The sequence below is a fragment of the Pteropus medius genome, unplaced genomic scaffold (assembly GCF_902729225.1).
Source record: "Pteropus medius unplaced genomic scaffold, Ma_sr-lr_union100, whole genome shotgun sequence".
In the NCBI taxonomy this organism is placed as follows: Eukaryota; Metazoa; Chordata; class Mammalia; order Chiroptera; family Pteropodidae; genus Pteropus; species Pteropus medius.
The window spans coordinates 2,483,942-2,498,646 of NW_024354886.1; the positions used below are offsets into that span (position 1 = coordinate 2,483,942).

A 14,705-nucleotide genomic window follows, 5' to 3' on the forward strand; every position below is an offset into this window, starting at 1 on the left:
CAAAACTCAGATAATTAGTAACTTGAATTGATTTCATTTCTGCTCTGCCTTCCCCATCAGTATATTAACACAATTTAAAATAGCTAATTTGCTTTATCTCCTGCCTCACCTTTCCCTATTAAGTTAAATATACTAAACCAGTAATTTTCCAAACTTTCAAGTAGTAAAAAACTTCCTTTCAAATGCAACCTGACAAAGAACATGAATATAAATTGAAAAAAGTGTTCTAGGAAAAACATATATATTCTAAGTTAAAATGTAAAGCCTTCACATATTATAAAGTTAATTACTGGAAAAAAAAATAAGGCTAATGAGATTAACATAGACTGAGATCACGGGTTATGGATAAGAATCATATACAGAAATTAATATTATACAAAAAAAGAATACATAGATAGCAATCAAAAAATTCTGATTCACATACCTAAGTTGCTAAATAGATTCTTATTTTAAACAGATCACCTCACAGCCTTGAGAGGCTCTTCAGATCAGAGATGGCAAAAAAAAACCCCCCACACATTTTGAGAGCTGTACAAAAATAACTTATTATAGCAACAATTAATGCATTTATTGGTAGCCAATGTATTAAAATTAAGTTTATTTTTAAAATAAAATTCTTATCAAATATTAATGAAAGCCTTAGCACCTCCACACAACACTGAGCAACTATTTCAGATCACTGTCCTAAAAGCCACCTTCTACAACTCAGACTCACTTCCCAGGAACATGTCCAATTAGATTGGGGGGGAGGGGCAGAAGGGGAGAGTCCTATTCTTTCTAAAATTAAAGATACAAATATAGTTATTTGAACCTGAACTCTAAATATGTCTTATGTCTAAAATGACATAATCCTAAAACAAAGGGGAAAAAGAAAAAGAAAAAAAAAACAACAACAACAAAAAGAAAATGACGTAATCCTATACTCATGTAAATCAGTGTAAACTGAATATGGTGTCCCTCATATTCAAAGACAAAACTGATGATTGTTCCTCTAGTGAACTTTAAGAGTCCACGAGATTAGCCATCTCACCCAAAGAGGCACCTAGACAAGTATTTTGGGCTGGCAAATTCTACAGATACCATCTCTGCCCCGATCAGATAAGCCAAGAGCAACAAAGTGCAGCCAACTAGCTAGGTCTAGCCCATCACCTATTTTTTAATGACCCGCAGCTAAGAATGGATTAAACTGTGCTGCCACCACCACCTCCCTCAAAAAGAAAAAAAAAGATATATTGAAGTCCTAATCCTCAATATATCGGAATGTGACCTTATTTGGATATAGGGTCTTCATACAGAGGTAATCGAATCAAAATGAGCTCCTAGGGTGGCCCAACACAACATCACTGGGAAATTTGTACACAGAGACATTAACAGAAAGAGACTGGGAAATTTGTACACAGAGACATTAACAGAAAGAGGATAGCCATCTACAACCCAAAGAGAGAGGCTAGAACAGATCCCTTTCCTTACATTCCTAAGGGGGAACCAATCCTCCAACACCTTGATTTCTGACTTCTAGCATCCGGAACCCAGAGGCAATAAATTTTAAGTCACGCAGTTTGTGGTACTTTGTTACAGCAGCCCTACCAGGCCAATACAAGTGGTTTATACATTTTCAAGCAATTGAAAAAAAATCAGAGAATGTTATTTTGTAACATGAGAAAACTGTATGAATTCATCTTCAGTATTGATGAAGTTTTACTGAAACACTGTCACACCTATTCATTTATGTATTGTCTATGGCTGCTTTTGCACTGCAATGGCAGAGTTGAGTAACTGCAAAAGAGACTATATGACCTAAAATACTTAGGGTCTAGCCCTTTACAGAAAAGTTTCCCAGTTTGAGAATAACTACTATATCACAAAGTATATAGTAGTTTACGGAAAAACAAAGAAGGTCAATCTGTCACTATTTTCCATCTGTCAATTGCTCTTCGGTAGCCTGCTTTTCTTAGAAAAATTAGCTACATCACATCTACTTTCCAAGGCTACTGTGTATAGATCAAGTGAGTAATAAACATAAATGCTTTATTAAACTATAAAACATAATAAACATGAAAATTATAACATTCCATTCACAGACAATATAAATAAGTTGTAACTATTTTAAGGGAAACAACTAACATATTCCTGGACCGTGACCTGATAAGCCCACTAATGTTAGCAGAACTTATGTGACTGATAAAACTAAATAAAATACCTCATATTAACTGTCAATAACAAATCCAAGAATCCTAATCACATAAATGATCCTACTCGAATTCAGTAAGTCTAAGCAAGTAAACAAGTGTATACATGAATTAAGGCTGTGTTTACCTTTTATTATCAAACTACCAATCAATCAAACACTACAGGCTAGCACATGGAAAGAATGATAAATTGTTTTTGCAATAACTCTTTGGTTCCAATTTCCTAAAAGCTAAAACCTCTCAATATTTTTTCATTCAAAAAACAATTAGGTACCACTGTTTTGGTCAATTTTTTGGCAGTGAACAAAAGGGTCATATACTATGGCCCAGTAATTCGATTACTTGATAGATACCCAATAGAAACACATACATATGTATTACAAAGACATGTAAAAAAATGTTCAAACAGTACTTTTTTATAACAGGCCCAAAACAGAAATAATCTAAATGCTCATTTATAGAAAGGATAATAAGTGCACACAATGAAATACATTTCAGCAATGAGAACGAACAAACTACTCCTACACAAAGCATGGAATAACCTCATAAAGACAGACATCAGTCAAAAAGCAAAATATACAAATAATATTTATATCAAGCTTTATAACAGACAAAATTAATCTCTGACACTAGGAGGAGAGTGGCTACTTTGGAGAAGCAGGTGAGAGTAGTAATTGGGAAGGAATATGAAAGGGGCTTCTGAAGTACTGTTAGTAATGTTCTATTTCTCTCCTTAAGTCATGTTCAATTTGTGATAGCATTCTGAGCTGTAGAATTACAATTAGTGCACTGTGTGTATCATATATCACACTTCAATAAACAGTTAACCAAGAAATTAAGTTCTACTTTCAAAGGTGCTGCTATCTAAGAATACTGGAAGTAGAACTTACTATGCTCTTATTGGACCAACTGTCTCAAATGTTAACTATAAACTCTGGACAAAATACAACAGTAACTACCTGAAGGCACTGGAGAGCAATCAAAAGCAGATAAACATTGTAGGGGAGTCACCGAAAAAAAAGAATAGCACTGAGGAAGTTTTCTTTTTTCCTCTTTTTAATGGCTTTTGCCGGGAGGCAGGCCCAGGTAAGCAGTGAGGTAAGAGAATGTGGATAGAAACTACACTTTTACTGGCATGAAGAACCAGAGGACAGAGTACAGAGTGATCCTACCAGATGAAAACTGAGAGGTGAAATCAAGGAAAGGAGAGAGCCACGAAGGGAGAGGTCCCAAAGACTTCATATAAACTTGGCCCTAAACTGCTGGCTGACTCCTGAAATATGCATGTGTGGGATAGACTACAAGCATTCCAGATTAGACTAAAAACTGAATACAGATTTAAACTGCGGACCACAGGGGGAAATGAATGGAGGCTAAGCCTATCCTACTAAAATAAAATACATAAATCAATATTCTTTGAAAGTACACAACAGGATCAAAATCTCTGCAATAAAATTTTCACAATGTTCAAGATTCAATTCCAAATTACTAGACATTCAGAGAAATAGGGAAACATGACCCATAGAAAAGATCAAGAGATCAACATCAAGATAACCTGCATGTTGTAATTAGCAGAAAAGAATTTAACCATCACCAAGGTTTCTCTAACGTTAACCTCTTACATAACCTTCACATAGTTATAGAAACCAAGAAATTAACTAACGAGACAATACTATTAAGTAATTTACAAACCTTGTGTGAATTCTGTCAATCTGCTAATATACTTTTTCTGGCCCAGCATCCAACCTAAATATACCACATTGCATTTAGTTATATATTAGTCTTCTCTAACCTGAGGTAGTTCCTCAGTCTTTCTTTATAGACAAAAAATTAAAAAGCAGCTACTATAATCACACTCAAGAATTAAAGAGGAAAATGTGCTTATAACAAATAAGAAATCTCAAAAGAGAACTAGAAACTATTAAAAAGAACCAAATGAAAATTCTAGATTGAAGAATACATTAATTGAATGCAGGCCAAAGATGGCAGAAGAGTCAGTACACTTCAAGAAAGATCAACAGCAATTATCTAATGTGAACAGAGAGGGGAAAAAACCAACAATAATAAAACTGAACAATCATATGTGGTACAATATCAAGGCCTAAACCTATATGTAATAGGTATAATCAGAGTCCTATAATCAGAAGTGAGAAAAAATGGAACAGAAAAAATATTTGAAGAATGGCTGAAATTTTTCCCAAATAGAATATAAGATGGAAATTTACAGATTCTGTGAGCTCAGTGAAACACAAGCAGGACAAATACAAAGAAAACACATAAGCACATCACAGTCAAACTGCCAACAACCAATAATTAGAGAAAATTATTAAAAGAGAAAAAAATGACAAATCACATATAAGAAAACAATAATATGAATTATTGCTGACTTCTCATAAAAAAATGGAGGCCAAAAGACAATGAAAGGATATGTTACATGCTAAAAGAAAATAATCTGACAACCCAAAATTCTATATTTAGTAAAAGCATCCTTCCAGAATAATGACTAAATACAAGTATTTTCAGAAAAGCAAAAGCTCAAAGAGTTCATCACTAGCAGACCTGCACTAGAAGAAATGGTAAAGGAAGTTCACTTTAGCAGAAGGTAAATGATAAATGATGGGAAATCCAATCTTCAGAAAGAAATGAGAAAGACAGGAAATGGTAATATGTGAGTAAATATAAAAGACTATTTTTTCTCTTAATTTCTTTAAACACACATGACTTCCAAAAAAATTAAATAGCACACTCCTAATAACAATGGATGAAGAATTCACAAATTAAAAATACTTTGCGATGAATGACAATAAAAACCTAACTTATTAAACTTCTGGAATACAGCTAGAGCAATCCTCAGAGGAAAAGTGATAGCTGTAAATGCCTACATTAAAAAAGAAATCAGATCTCTAATCTACATCCTAAATCTTACACCTTAAGACACCAGAAAAACAGCAGCAAATAAAACTAAAACCAAAGAAAGCAGAAGAAAATTACCTAACAACAACAAAAAAAAACCAGTGAATAACTGCGAACATATGCATGCAAGGCTGTGGGGAGGTTCTCCCCAGGGCTCTGTCATCTGCATTTGTTGGCATGGGTACAGCTATGAAGAAACAGGAAAGCTTCCTGCTTCTGTGGGTCTTACAGTTCTATTAAAAGTAATTATTGCCCTGAAGACAATTTTACATTACTTCCAGTGTTCAGATTTTACAGTACCATATATCTAAACCAAAAAGGTTACTGAGTAGTAACCTTAGAGCATATACATCTCAAGAACTTCCTGGACATCAGAAATATGACGGAGTGAGAGACATCCCCAGATTTCTCCCCATGAAACAACAATAAGCTGAACATTTAAAACTCAACAAAAAACACCCAAACTACACACTAGCACGTCTGAGTGTGGGATCTACACGTAAGAGCTATGCGTAGATCCCACACTCAGACGTGCTAGTGTGTAGGTAAAATTCCAGGGTGTCGAGAGATAGACTGGGAGAAACAAAGAAGCTTCCTCTCCCGGCGTGAGCTCCCTGTAGGAGGACAGGGAGGGGAGAAGGGGCAGTGGGTTCCCTGAACAGCCCTGGGTGGGAGAACCATGAACTCCACACGGCCAGCAGCAGTGCCCAGGCATAGGGCAGAAGCAGAGAAGTGGGGACGGCAGAGAAATAACAACTGATTATTGCCGGCCGTGGTTGCAAAACCACAAGGCTGAGCCATAGCCTCCATTCCCCAATCCAATAGGCCCCACTCCGCATACTCCAAGACCTAAGAACACAAGCCTCAGGGGAATTTGAGGAAATGCTACTGAAAGTGTTGTTAATACTGACAGGAACTGAGACTAAGGGTAGTGAGCATTACTGAATATCTTTAGAGGGGAAAAAAAGGCATTATTAAGAGTTTATACAAAGCAAGGATCCAAAAGGCTTAGACACCACCCACTGAAAACCAAAAGAAAAATGCATTCTTTGCAAGAGGCTAAAGAGAGAACTTTATATAATAAATCTTCTCTCAAGAAATAAACAAACAAACAAAAAAAGCAGAATACACTCCATTAATGTCCAAGCAGAGAAAAAGTCCGTTAAACACCATGAACGACCAAGGTGACAAGGCAGATCAGAAAGAAAGAGAACAATCTCCAAAAAATAAGCTTAGAAACATAGAAATATGCAACTTATATGACAGAGATTTCAGAATAGTACTTCTGAAAAAACTCAATGAGATCTGAAAAGAATCAGATCAACAATTTCAGGAACTGAAAAAACTAGATGAGCAGAATGAATTCTTTAGCAAAGAGAATGAAATGCTCAAAAAGAACGAAACAGAACTTCTGGAGATGAAGAACACACTGAAAGAGATGAAAACTGAAATAGCAAGCATGGATTGACCAAATGAAGGAAAGGATCAGTGACATCAAAGACAGAAATATACAAATAAATCCGAAGGAAGAAGAGAGAAACCGAAAAATGAAAAATAATGAAAGAGAAATACAAGAACTAGGTGATACCATCAGGTGTATATAAGACTAATGGGCATTTTCGAAGGTGAGGAAAAGGAGCAGGGATTAGAAAGCATTTTCAGACAAATAATTAACGATAATTTCCCAAATCTAAGGAATGAGCTGGAGCTTGGAATTCAAAAAGTAAAGAGAACACCCAATTATCTCAATCCAAAAAGGTCTTCACCAAAACACAACGTATTAAACATCAAAAATCAACAACAAAGAAAGAATTCTCAGGACAGTCAAGGAAAAGAAGATGGTAACCTATAAAGGAAAATCCAACAGATTATCGTTGGACTTCTCAGCACCAACCTTACAAACCAGAAACGAGTGGCATCAAATACTCAAACTATTAAATAAAAAGAATTAACAGCCAAGAATAACGTATCCAGCTAAGCTCTCCTTTAGATATGAAGGAGAAATAAAGACCTTTACAGACGTAAAAAAAATTTAGGGGATTCTCTATCACGAGGCCTATTACAGGAAATACTGAAATGGGTCAGCTCACCTAAAACAAAATGACAAAAAGAAATAATTAGGAGTAAGGCGACTAGCAAGCAGATAGAAACACAGGAATGCAAGTCTTACTAAGAGCAGGGCATTATAAGCTTAAACAATAAGAAGAAATTTGCTATAGTAAGATAGTAATGAACATTCAGCATATATATAGGGATAAACTGAGGCAGCAATGACTGAAAGAGGAATCAAAGATTCAAATTCAAAAAGGGGAATGGAGATAAGGCACACTCGGAAGACCATGGAATACTATATATATAGAGAGAGAGAGAGAGACAGACAGAGAGAGACAGAGAGAATATATATATATTATATATACACTATATATGTAATACTATATATATAGTATTTATATAAATATTTATATAGTATTTATATATATAATATATATAAAAAATCATTTATATATATATCAATATATATAAATATATATATATTTATATATATATAGATATATATATATATATATATAAATGATCCTCTACATATTCTTAATGGTAACCACACACCAAAGATTCAGAATTTTATGAAGTATATAACAAAAAACAAGAAGGACCAAAGGGAAAACCCACAAAACCCAGCCAAAATTTAAAACAATAAAACAGAAATACAAGGACAAGGAAGCAATGGAAACACCGAGCTACCAGAAAGCAAAGCGTAAAATAGTTATAGCAAAACTTCATATTTCAATAATCACCCTAAATGTAAATGGACTGAACTCACCAATAAAAAGGCAAAGTTGTAGATTGGATCGAAAAACAAAACCCAACCATATGCTGCCTCCAGGAGACACATCTCAGCTCCAAAGACAAATATAGACTCAAAGTGAAAGGGTGGAAAATCATATTTCAAGCAAATGGCATTCAGAGAAAAGTGGGAGTAGCGATACTAATATCGGACAAAATAGACTTCAGAATAAAAAAGGTGAAGAAAGATATTGAGGGACATCTCATAATGATAAAGGGAATCATGTACCAAGAAGACATAACACTTCTTAATATCTATGCTCCCAATCAAGGAGCCCCAAAATATGTAAAGCAATTACTAACAGAACTAAAGGGAGAAACAGACTAAAACACTATCATGGTAGGAGACCTAAATACCCCACTGTCGGATATGGACAGATCATCCGAACAGAAAATCAGTAAGGAAATAACATCCTTAAACGACACATTAGACCAACTGGACATACTCGACATTTACAGAGCTCTTCATCCCAAAACAGCTGCTTATACATTCTTCTCTAATGCACATGGAACATTCCAAGGATTGACCACATACTGGGACACAGAGATAGTCTCAACTAATATAAGAGGAATGAAGTCATACCAACCATATTCTCTGATCATAATGCTTTGAAAATAGAGATTAACTGTAAAAAGAAAGCAGGAAGAACCACAAATCCACGGAGATTAAACAACATGCTACTGAAGAATAACTGGGTCAAAGAAGAAATAAAAACAGAGATCAAGAGATACAGAGAAACAAATGATAATGATAGTACAACATATCAAAACTTCTGGAACACCGCAAAAGCGATCATAAGAGGAAAGTTCATATCATTACAGGCCTGTCTCCAAAAACAAAAACGAGCCCAAATAACCTAACGATTCACCTTAAAAAACTAGAAAAGGAAGAACAAATGAAGCCTAAAGTCAGCAGAAGGAAAGAAATAATCAAAATTAGAGCAGAAATAAATATAATTGAAAATAAAAAAATAGAAAAAATAAATGCAACAAAGAGCTGGTTTTTTGAGAAGGTTAATAAAATTGACAAACCCTTGGCTAGAAAGGAAAGAGAGAAAGGACACAGATAAAATCAGGAATGAAAGAGAAAATACGACAGACACTGCAGAAATACAAAAGATCATACAAGAATACTATGAAAAAGTATATAACACCAAATTTAATAACCTAGAAGAAATGGACCAGTACACAGAAAGATACAACCTTCCTAGACTGAATCAAGAACTGGAAAATCTAAATTGATTGATCAGCAGTGTGGAAATTGAAATAATCATCAAAAACCTACCAAAAAGTAAAAGTCTAGGACCAGAGAGCTTCACCAGTGAATTCTACTAAACATTCAAAGAAAATTTAATACCTATTCTCCTCAAACTCTTCCAAATAATCGAAGAGGAGGCAATACTTCCTGACTAATTTTATGAAGCCAATATTACCCTGATACCAAAGCCTAGTAAAGACAACACAAAAAAAGAAAGCTACAGACCAATATCCCTCATGAACACAGATGCAAAAATCCTAAATAAGATACTAGCAAATCAAATACAACAACATATTAAAATGATTATACACCATGACCAAGGGGGCTTCATCCCGGGAGCACAGAGATGGTTCAACATATGCAAATCGATTAATGTGACACACCACGTAAACAGATTAAAAAATAAACATCATATGATCATATCAATAGATGCAGAAAAATCCTTTGACAAGATGCAGCATCAATTTTTGATCAAAACAATTCACAAAATCGGTATAGAAGGAAAATACCTTACATAATAAAGGCCATATATGATATATCCTCAGCCAACATTATAGTTAATGGTGAAAAACTAAAAACCTTCCCTCTAAGATCAGGAACAAGGCAAGGCTACAAATATAACATTGGAGGTCCTAGCAAGTGCAATAAAGCAAGGGGAAGATATAAAAGGCATCCAAATAGGAAACAAAGAAGTCAAACTTCGTTTCTCATGATTCTCTACATAGAAATTCCTAAAGACTCCACAAGAAAACTACTAGAAACAATAAGCAAATATAAGAAAGTGTCTGGATACAAAATCAATGTTCATAAATCCATAGCGTTCCTATACTCTAATAACGAAGTGTCAGAAAAAGAAGTGGAAAAATTAATTCCTCTTGCAATTGCAAAAAAAAGAATAAAATACCTAGGAATAAATTTAACGAAACATGTGAAGGACCTGTATAATGAAAATTACAATACCCTATTAAAAGAAATCGAAGAAGATACAAAGAAATGGAAAGATATTTCGTGTTCTAGATTGGAAGAATCAACACATTTAAAATTACCTTATTACCTAAAGCATTATACAGATTTAACGTAAACCCCATCAAAATCCCATCAGCATTTTTTAAAGAAATAGAACAAAAAATCATCAGATTTGTATGGAAGCACAAACGACCCCAAATTGCCAAAGCCATCCTGAGAAGAAAGAACAGGGTGGAGTTATGACTTTACTCTACTTTAAATTATACTACAAAGCGACAATAATCAAAACGGCATGGTATTGGCAGAAACACACACACCGCGCTGCACTTTGCCTGCCCTTTGCGCGCACACACCTGTACACACACACAGACAGATAAATGGAAAAGAATTGAGAGTCCAGAAGTAAACCCATATTCTTCGACAAAAAAGCCACAAACATACAGTGGAAAAAGGAAAGCCTCTTCAATAAATGGTGCTGAGAAAACTGGAAAGCCGCCTGCAAAAGAATGAAACTAGACTGTTATCTACCACCACACACCGAAATTAACTCAAAATGGATTAAGGGCCTGAATGTAAGATCTGAAACAATAAAATGCATAGAAGAAAACACAGAAACTAAACTCAAGGGCCTTGGACTTAAAGATGATTTTATGAAATCTGACCTCAAAGGCAAGGGAAGTAAAAGCAAAAATAAATGAATAGGACTATGTCAAACTAAAAAGCTTCTGCTCAGAGAAAGAAATTGTCAACCAGGTAAAGAGACAACCATCCGAATGGAAAAATATATTTGCAAGCAAGGTCTCCAATAAAGGCCTAATATTCAAAATATACAAAGAATTCATATGAGTCAACAACAACAACAACAACAAAAACCAAACAGTCTAATCAAAAAATGAGCAGAGGACCTGAACAGACACTTCTCCCTAGAAATGTCTAGGGAGACATTTGGCCGACAAATATCGCTAGCTATTAGGGAAATGCAAATCAAAACCACAATGAGATACCATCTCACACCTGTTAGAACAGCTGTTACCAACAGGACAAGTAATAACAAATGTCAGAGAGGATGCGGAGAAAAATGAACCCTCATACACGGCTGGTGGGACTGCAAATTGGTACAGCCACTATGGAAAACAGTATGGAGGCTTCTCAGAAAACTAAGAATTGATCTACCATGTGATCCAGCAATTCCTCTACTGGGCATTTACCTCAAAGAATTGAAAACTCATATCCAAAAGGATATTTGCACACCGACATTAAAAGTAGCATTATTCACGGTGGCCAGGATATGGAAGGAACCAAAGTGTCCTACAACAGATGACTGGATAAAGAAGCTTTGGTACATACATACAATGGAATATTACTCAGCCATAAGAGATGAAATACTGCCATTTGCAACAACATGGATAGACTTCAAGATAATCATGCTAAGTGAAATAAGCCAGACAGAAAAAGTAGAAAATCACATGATATCACTTATATGTGGGATATAAACCTAAAAGCAATTAATGAACAGGACAAACAAACAGAGACTCATGGACATGGACAATAGACTAGTGGTTACCAGAGGAGAGGGGGCTGGGGGAGGAAGATGAGGTAAAAGAGGTCAAATATGTGATGACATTAAAGAATTAAAAATAAATTAAAAAAGAACTTCCTGCAGTAAAAAAAAAAAAAATGAAATAGAAATAAAAAATGAAAGAGAAAAATAAACAAAAAAAATCAACGAAATCAAAAGGTGGTTCCTTGAAAAGATGTTTTTAATATGCCAAACCTTTATAGCTAAATTGACTGAGAGAAGAATTAAATTTCTAAAGTGGGATGAAAGAGGGACATCACTACATTTCTTACAAAAATAAAGCATCATAAAGTATTATTTTTTTAGAAAAACTCTATGCCAACAAATTAGGTAATTTAGGTGACATGGATAAATTCCTAGAAAAACACAAACTCGCAAAACCAACACAAGAAGAAATAGAAAATATGAACAGGTATAAAAGTAAAAAGATTGAATTTTTTCCTACAAAGATAAGCCAAGCTCAGATGGCTTCTTCACATTCAAAGAATACCAGTTCTACACAAAATTTTCCCAAAAAATAGAAGAAGAGTAAACACATCCCAACACATGCTATGAGTTACCATAAGACTCCAGAGGAAAACGTCACAATAATACTACAGCCCAGTGTCCCTATACTACAGACATAAAAAATCTTCAAATATTAGCAAACCAAATCCACCAAAAGAGCATTATATCTTTGACAAAGTGGGACTTATCCCAGGATAGCAAGGTTTAGCACCTAAAAATGAAATACAGTATATTAACAGACTGAAAGACAAAAACCACATGATCATCTCTATAGACAAAGAACATATAACAAAATCCAATACTCTTTCATAATAAAAACAAAGTAAAAGTAGAAAGGAACTTCCTCATGCTGATAAAAGGCATCTATGAAAAACCCATAGCTAACATCACACTTAATGATGAAGTAAGTACTGAATACTTTCTCCCTCAGATCAGGAACTGTGGTAGGATAAATAATGGTTTCCCAAAGATACCAGACCCAATCTCCAGAACCTGTGAACATGTTACTTTACATGGCAAATAGAAATTTGCAGATGTAATTAAATTAAGGATCCTGAGATGAGTAAATTATCTGGGTAGCCCCAATATAATCATAAGGGTCCTTATCAGAGGGAGGCAGTTGGGCTCAAGGGCACAGAAGGCAGAGTAAGGACAGAAACAGAAGTTGGAGTGATGCACTTTGAGGATGGAGGAAGGGGCCACAAGTCAAGAAACACAGACAGCCCCTAGAAGCTGGAAAAAGAAAGGAAACAGATTCTTCCCTAGATAGTCTAAAAGGCACTAGTTTTGCCAATACCTTGATTTTAGCCCCATAAAACTCATTTTAGACTTCTGACCTCCAGAACCATGAGAATTAATTTGTGTTGCTTAAAGATATTGAATTTGTAGTGATTTGTTAGAGCAGTCAATAGGTAGCGAATATAGGATCCAAACAAAGATTCTGATTTGAGTCTCATCATTTTAATTTTACACTGTACTAGAGGGTCAAATCAAGGCAATGAGGCAAGAAATATAAATAAAAGGTATCATTCGAAAAAGAAGTAATGCTATCTCTATTTGTAGATAACATGATCTTGAATATAGTAAATCCTAAGATGCTCTGGTTTTCTTTCAGATTGTATAAATCTTTCTCCTTTTAGTAAATCCTAGGAAGTCCATTAATAAACAGTTCAGCAAGATTGTAGGGCAAAACTAACATAAAAAAATTTTATTTCTATACATTAGCAATGAACAATCTGAAAATGAAATTATGAACATAATTCCATACCATTTATAACAGCATCAAAATGAATAAAACATTTGAGTATAATTTAACAAAAGTGCTAAGACTTGTACTCTGAAACTAATAAATATCTCTGATAGGAATTAAAGAACTAAATAAATGGAAAGACATCTTATGTTTCATGAATCAAAAAATTTAATATTGTTAAGAGGACAATACTCTCCAAATTGATTCACAGAGCTAATGTAATTCTTATCAATACTGTCTGGCTTTTTGAAGAAACTGACAAGCAAATCCTAAAATTCATATAGAAATTCAAGAACAGCCAACACAATCTTGAAAAAAAACAACAAAACTGGATAACTCACACCTCCTAACTTCAAAACATACTAGAAAGCTACAAAGATTAAGACAGTTTGATAGTGGCAGATATTGAGAGATACATATCAATGGAACAGAACTGAGAATCCAAAAATAGACCCTCTAATTTATGGTCAATTAATTTTTGACAAGAGACAATTCAATGGCAAATGAATAGTCTTTCCAACAAATGGCAATGGATAACTGGATATCCGCATAAAAAAATAAAGTTGGACTCCCACCTCACACCATATACAAAAAATAACACAAATTCAATCATAAACCTAAAACCAAACCATAAACCAAAAAGTAAGAGTTAAAAATACAATAAAACTCTTAGTCAAAAACCTAAGTGTAAATCCTCATGACCTTGGATTAGGTAACAGTTTCTTAGATAAGACACCAAAAAGCACAAGTAACAAAAGATGAATCAGACTACATTCAAAGTTAAAACTTTTATGCTGCATACCATCAATGTAGTGAAAGACAACCCACAGAATGAGAAAAAATATTTAGAAATCATATATATCTGCTAAGCGACTTGTACCCAGGTTATGTAAAGAACTCTTACAACCCAATAACGAAACAATCCAATTTAAAAATGGATAAAGGACGTGAATAGATATTCCTCCAAAAAAGATACACAAATGGTCAACAAGCACATGAAGAGATGTTCAACACCATTAGTCATTAGCAAAATGCAAATCGAAACCACAAAGACATACCATTGCATATCTACCAGGATGGCTATAATCATAAAAAAGACAGATAATAATAAGCATTGATAAGGATGGGAAGAAATTAGATCCATCATAGATCGCTGGTTGGAATGAAAAATGCCGCAGATGCTTCAGGCAACAGTTTGGT

General features: G+C 34.4%; 1 protein-coding gene across 2 annotated transcripts in view; it reads right to left on the reverse strand.

Moving 5' to 3' along the window:
- The window catches only part of ZFAND3 (zinc finger AN1-type containing 3), a 319,318-nt gene that overhangs the window by 254,651 nt on the left and 49,962 nt on the right, over positions 1-14,705 (reverse strand). The gene's annotated exons all lie outside the window — the stretch shown is intronic.